This window comes from Chiloscyllium punctatum, chromosome 46 (assembly GCF_047496795.1).
Source record: "Chiloscyllium punctatum isolate Juve2018m chromosome 46, sChiPun1.3, whole genome shotgun sequence".
Classification (NCBI taxonomy): Eukaryota; Metazoa; Chordata; class Chondrichthyes; order Orectolobiformes; family Hemiscylliidae; genus Chiloscyllium; species Chiloscyllium punctatum.
Genome location: NC_092784.1, coordinates 61,475,026 through 61,482,621, shown reverse-complemented (window position 1 = coordinate 61,482,621; position 7,596 = coordinate 61,475,026).

Sequence of the window (7,596 nt, the reverse complement as noted above, 5' to 3'; positions counted from 1 at the left end):
ATTAATTCAGGTACGGCTAGCAACCCATCAATGATGTGGGAGACCATCAAAGCTTACGCGCGAGGTTTGATCATCTCATACTCAGCAACCCAGAAAAAATTAAAGGGAGAACAACAGTGTCTGCTCGAAGCTCTCTTAAAAGCAGCTGAAACAGCATACGCTGACAGACCTTCTATTATCAAATTGCCAAGGATTACGGCCCTTAGGACAGCTCTGAACACCACACTTACCCAAATGGCTAAAAGGGAAATATTATTTGCAAAACAAAGGTTATATGAATTTGGCGATAAACCTGGTAGATACTTAGCATTTCTCGCAAAGAAAAGAAAGCCCCTCAAACTATCACATCTATCAAGGAAAGTACGGGTACTCTGACTCATGATCATAAAAGGATTAACGCAATCTTTAGAGAATTTTATTCTGATTTATATAAATGGCAGGATTGCGAAGACAGAGCTAGGAGGATGCAGTCATTTTTAAAAACCCTGACCTTTCCAGACCTAACTCCGGAACAGGTATCGGTCCTGACTGTTCACCTAACAATCCAAGAAATACTTGACGCAATCAGGCAACTTCAGAGCAGTAAGGCACCTGGCCCAGATGGTTTTCAAGCTGAATTCGATAAAGAGTTTACAGGAATATTGGCTGGTCCACTTATGGACATATATAACTACTCACACAGTCAGGGCTGTCTCCCGCCTTCGCTGAAAGAGGCAAATATTTCTCTTATCCTTAAAAATGGAAAGGACCCAGAGGATTGCACGTCATACAGACCAAAACCCTTGCTAAATGTAGATTTTAAAATCCTCTCTAAAACGTTAGCATTGAGGCTAGAAAGGGTATTGTCGCATATCATAAAGGAGGATCAGATGGGTTTATTAAGGGCCGTAGATCATCCAATAATGTTCAAAGGGTTTTGATTATGATTCAAGCCTGCCATAAGGGAAAGATACCAGGAGTCGTAGTTTCATTAGACGCAGAAAAGGCATCTGATAGGGTTGAATGGTCATATTTGTTTTACACATTGGAAAGGTTTGGTGTTGGACAGGTGTTTACCAAATGGGTCTCAACATTGTATAGTGATCCCAAAGCAGTTGTGATTACCAATGGATTAGGTTCGGATAGCTTCAGAGTGGGTAGGGGTTGCCGTCAGGGATGTCCTCTCTCGCCATTGTTATTCACACTAATAATTGAGCCACTAGCAGAAACTATACGGGCTGACTCTAATATAACGGCCCCGAGGACTGGTACAGGTAAACATAAAATTACCTTTTATGCAGATGATGTTCTCCTATTCCTCAGTAATCCCCAGATGTCTGTGCCTCGCTTAATCCAAATTATTATTACATTTAGTATATTTTCGGCTATAAAATTAATTTCTCAAAAATCGGAGGCTATGTCAATGGGGGGCCTTGCTAGTATATCCCATCTATTGGACAGATCCCACTTTCCCTTTCGGTGGTCCCTGGAGGGTTTCTTACATTTAGGCATTTTTATTGCCCCAGTATTTGGTCAGTTATACAAGGCTAACTTTGTGCATTTACTGGAAAGGATAAGGCAGGATCCCCAGCGACGGGGAGACCTTCCAATTTCCTGGCTGGGTAGAATAGCACTAATTAAACTGAATGTCCTGCCCCATCTCCTTATACCCTATGAGAATGCTTCCGGTGATGCTGCCAAGACTGGCGCTACATAAACTATATGGCTGGTTGGGTTCCTTTATCTGGAATCATAGGCGGCCCCTCATTAAGCTGAAGAAGCTAAAGCTTCCACAAGCAAGGGGAGGATCGGATTTCCCAGATTTTAGGAAATATCAGTTAAGTTCCCTATTAAGTTACATAGCTGATTGGGTCTTGTCTGACCCACAATCAATCTGGCTGGACATCGAGGCCTCTCAAGTAAAATGCCCACTTATTAACCTTTTATTTTCAGACAAGAGGAAAATCATTACGGATCACTGTAAAAACCCTATAATACTAAACACAATTAAAGTTTGGAATATAATGCGGCAAAATGAGGGCAACTCACATAAAACATCCCCCTATGCTCCGATAGTGGGAGCATGGGGATTTCAACCGGGGCTTACAGATGCCACTTTCAAACTCTGGAGATCCAGGGGTATCTCTTGTTTAGGGGATCTGTTTAAAGAAGGAATCCTGATGTCCTTTGAACAGCTGCGCAGAAATTTGGATTACCTAATGGAGACCTCTTTCGATACTTCCAAATTCGAGACTACATACAGAAGAAGACTATGTTATTAGATAGTCTTTATAAATCACACAGAGAACGTAGAGTGCTATGGCCAATGGGGGTATCTTCCGTCAGTACTATTTATCATTTATTATATGATGAAGTATTGGGAGATAATGGCAATCTGCTTAAAACATGGAATCAGGATTTGGGACTGGAAATCTCTATAGAAATGTGGAATGACATTTGGGAAAACGCCAGAAGAATCACCATCTGCAACAGAACCCAGGCCATTCAGCTGAAGATACTTCATAGGGCCCAAAAAGCACCAGATCGTTTGGCAAAATTTAGGGCAGGAGCATCTCCAATGTGTCCCAAATGTAAAATAGAGGTGGGCACTCTTGTACATTGCTTATGGGCCTGTCATAAGATCTGCAGATATTGGACTAAAGTAGCAAGTGCTCTGACAGAAATCTTAGGAACGGAAATTAGAGTGGACCCTGTATCTCTCCTTTTGGACTTTTCGAACTTACCCTCCCTGGATATGCACGGGAAAAGATTATTTTCTATTCTCTCTTTCTGCACAAGGGAAAACATTTTGGCTGAGGGCCCCCCTGGACTTTCGAATTGGCACAGATTAATCATGGAACGTATTCCCCTTGACTTCCTTACAAATATGATGCACCAAAAGATCGAATTATTCCATAAAATATAGCATCCCTTCGTGAATTGCATGAATACAGATATTTCGGCCATCCTAACAAGGGCTTTTATTTAATTGAGATGGCAAACCTGGCTGGTCCAGGGCCCCTTCAGAGAGGAATCCTGCACGAATACGGGTTTTGTTACGATTTGATGTTAATATATTCCGAGCATGTATCTCACGACCCAATTTCTGTGGTATCCGTCGGGTTTTTTTTCTCTTCTTCGAATAATGTAAGAGACTTAATAATACACTCTGGTTAGTTGTAGGTCAGATTAGTAGTTAGTTGAGTTTTGTTTTTTTTTCCTCTGTATTTTTTTTGTTTGATGAATTTTGGTTATTATTTATTTAAGATTTAATTGTATATCAATGTTTATACTTGGATTTTTTTGTAAACTTGTAAAAATGTTAAATTTTCAATAAAAACATCCATAAAAAAAATTCCTTTTCTTCAATGCCATAAATTCTGATATCGACACAAATTCCCAGTCCCTCGCTGTGCCTCAGCCTCTCTCCATGCGTGTGCAGTCTGGAATCCTACCCAGACTATTCGGCCATGGCACCGCTCAGGACCTTGTGACCTGACGGGGTGGTGTTGGTGAGTGCGCGGAGACTTGGGCTCCTGATCATTCGCAGACTGAGGGATGGACTTTGTTTTTCTGGTGACAAGAACTCATGGCAGAGGTAGGAGGGAATGATCTGAACATTTGCTTTTCCTTTAGTTGTTTCTTTTATTTCTGCTTCTGTTTTTAATCCTGTCTCTTGTACACTAACATCACACTGGAGAATGGTGACTTTGTGCACTTTTCATTGTATTCCTCTACTTGAGTAAATGTGACGATAAAATCTGAATCTATAATTAATTTCAGTATACCCAAAATCCAAACGTTAGACCACTGTGAATGTACAAACATTACATCAGGACATGTACCAAAAGGAGTTCTACTACAATTAACGTTACTACCAGGAAATTAACTTCTGCAGTGGCCTTTAATTTGTCAAACGTTGGGATTTGAGGGATTTGATCACTATCACACTGCTCCATCTGGTGGCTGAACCAACATCTGTCCAACTTCCAAACAGCGAGGGGACCATATTATCAAATCAGAAAGGCAGCTTTTTGACAGGAACTACCCCACGAATGTCCACCCTTAAATCAGAAGGCCCAACTTGACTGGCATTGGCAAGTTCGTGGATGACACAAAAATAGACGAGCGAAAGTTGTGAGAATGGCCAAATATTGACAAATGAGTCAGCAAAACAAAACTTGGCAGATGGAAAATACAAGGATCCTACGGATTGGCAGGAAGAATAAAGACCTGAATATTGTTTAAATAGAAAAAGACAGCAGGAAGCTGCAATGCAGAGGGATTTAGGGGTCCTTGCGCATTAATCAGAAAAAAAGTGTCCAAGTTATTTTTGTTTATTTGTGGGATGTGGGTGTCGCTGTCGCTGGCTGGGACAACATTTATTGCCCATCCCTAATTGCCCTGCAGAAGGTGGGGGTGAGCTGCCTCTTGAACCGCTGCAGCCCACCTGCTGGAGGTGGACCCACAATGCCTTGAGGAAGGGAATTCCAGGATTTTGACCCAGTGACACTGAAGGAATGGTGATATATTTCCAAGTCAGGCTGGTGAGTAGCTTGGAGGGTAACTTGCAGGGGGTAGTGTTCCCATGTATCTACTGCCCTTGTCCTTCTAGATGGAAGCAGTTATGGGTTTGGAAGGTGCTGTCTAAGGATCTTTGATGAATTTTTGCAGTGCATCGTGTAGATAGCGCACACTGCAGCTGATGGTGATGAAGGGATTGGGTGTTTGTGGATATGGTGCCAAGTAAGCAGACTGCTTTGTCCTGGGTGATGTCAAGCTTCCTAAGTGTTGGTGGAGCTGGCCCGATCGTGGCAAGTGGGCAATATTTAGTGGGTAATAGGGAGGGGAGATGGACTGTCAGCTTTGACTTCAAATAGGAAAGTCTTGTTAAAACCATACAAAGCACGAGTCAGACCATAGCGAGAATGCTGTAAACAGTTTTGGTCTCCTTCGCTCAGGGAAGATGGCAACATTGGAGGCAGTCCAAGGAAGGTCCATGTCTTGTGCGGAGACTCCAGCTTGTACTCATTGGAGTTTAGAAATAAAAACAGAGGTGACCTTATTAAAACATTTAAGATTCTTCAGTGTCTTGACTGTGTAGATATAGATTGTTTCCCCTTGTGGGAAACTCTTGAACCAAAGTGGCATAATCTTAGAGTGAAAGGTCACCTGTATAAAACAAAGATAGGAGGAACTCCAGAGTCACCATAATCTCATCAATGGCAAAAGACACTCAGTGGGTCGAATGGTCTACTTCAGTTCCTACAACCTATGGTTTTAGGTACTTCTGAATCAACCTGTTCAGAAATGTTATTACACAGTCTGGAGCAGATGAGCTTGGACCTGGACCTCCTGGATCAGAGGTAGAGACACAACAGCCTTCATCTTAATAGTTTTATGGTCTGCACCTCAAACAGCAGCCCATGCCTCTGCAGTCATATCGACAACTGTGTAACAGAACAGACAAGGACCATGGCCAAGTGCAGTGAAAGGTGACAGGATTTATTTTGGGATTTTCGCCAAAATAGCCCCAGGCATCTATGTTACAAACCAACTAACTGAGAAAGAGAACCCACAGTAAAGAATGAGCTTGTTTTTTTTAAACGAGTAAAACTAAGCTTCAGAAAGTGAATGATTATTCAGAAGTGCTCCTGGAGCACATCCTGCAGGAAGGTTTGATTCAAGACCGTAAGACACAGTCTGTTCCACACAGTCAAGCCTGAAATTAAAGCAAAGAGCAAATCATTTGTCAGGAATAGGCCAACTTTCTCTAAGAAAATATTAACTTTCCAGGGCCACTCCATAAGAGTGGGAGATGGTCATCACTAGTTTGGAACAAGAAAACATTTCAATAGATTTGTAATGACTGAAGTTTAATGACAGCAGTGGGATTGAGCAGAGAAAACACAATACTCATGAAGCTTGGTGTATGTCTGAAAAAATGATAAGGATCATCAGTTTGAGCACAGAAAGGATAATACAGATATTAAACGGGGCGGTATGGTGGTTCAGTGGTTAGCACTGCTGCCTCACAGCACCAAAGACCCAGGTTTGATTCCAGCCTCGGGCAACTGTCTGTGCGGAGTTTACACATTCTCCCTGTGTCTGTGTGCATTTCCTCCACATTCCAAAGATGTGCAGGTTAGGCAAGTTGGCTATGCTAAATTGCCCGTGGTGTTCGGGGATGTATAGGCTAGGTGCAGGGCTCAGGGGCAAACATAGTCGTAACGGAATGGGTCTGGGCAGGATACTCTGCTGAGGGTCAAAGTGGACTTACTTGGCCGAAGGGCCTGTTTCTACACTGTAGGAATTTTATCTATAAAAAAGGTCAGTTAGCCTTCTTGATATTTGAAAGAAAGAGCAATTCATTGATGGAATAGGTGCAAGGAAATGAGAGCAGGTGGGGAGGGGAGCTCCCCCTACAGCTTGAAATTACAGGAACAATTGAATAGAAAGAAGGAAATTTGCAGTGAAGACAGTTCCATGTCTGCCTTTCCTTCTGGGGAACTCACCTGTAAGGACTCAATGTATGCAGTGTTGAGACTCTGCCTGGCAGTCAGTCCACAATGGATTTGCAACTACACACAGTTTACTGTTTTATCGTCTGCTGCATATCAGTTATTACTTAAATCTCCAAGCCTACAGTGTTATTCAAACCTGGAGGAGCGATTATTAGACCCTTGTTAACAAGACAAAAACAGTACTATGAGATCGAGGAGGGTTAGAGACAATGGTGTAAGTAAGAGAGCAGGTGACAGATGAAGTGAGAATCAGAAGTGAGAGCTGATGATAATGCATTACAGTGGGGTTGGAGCAGTTGCTTCAGACTGACGATCCGAAACCTGAACACAGGCTGAAGTGACTAGTCGTTGTCAGGGTAACCATTTAACAGACGCTCTTAATAACCTTGGTGGCAACAAGATGGCTTCTAGGCTGCAAACTGACAATTCTGCTGAAGTTGCATAAAATGGCTTTGAAGTTACTAATTGCTAATTCTGCTTCAATAGACATTAGCAGAAAATGCACCCTTTAAAGCATAGAAATAACATGACTTGATATGACTGGCCATTCTAACTGACCTTCAGGTTCTGGTGCAGTGGCTCCGTTAGTGAAGGAAGGGTGGCCCAAGTGCTGGAAAATAAAGCTGGTTCCCGGAAATATCACTGGATTAAGTAACTGTCAAAGCAGTATGGTGTATTGATTGGTAATTGTTTGAATATACTCTGTGATCGTGGCCTGTGCCCTTCTTTAAGAAACGTATAAAAAAGTTTTTGTTTTAAGCCACTGGCACAGCTCCTCTGAGGAACACGCAAGTGCATAACCCCTGTTTCCGGACGTATGGAAAAATAAAGAGTGAAGTCTTAACAGCCAGACCGACTCTGTTTATTAACTGATCGCAGAACCGAGAGACCACACCACGGGGTCCAGAGCTTCATCAGCAAGGCTTGGAAAGGGAGGGGAGTAGGGAAGAGATACTGTCCACGTTCAGATACTGAAAAGATGTCCACGATACTAACTGGCACAGGCCTTGTGCTAATACAAGGCACTTTGCAGCTTGTTGAAACAATTAAGTAAACCTCAAGCAATGAGTAGATATCAAATAAGAACCAATAC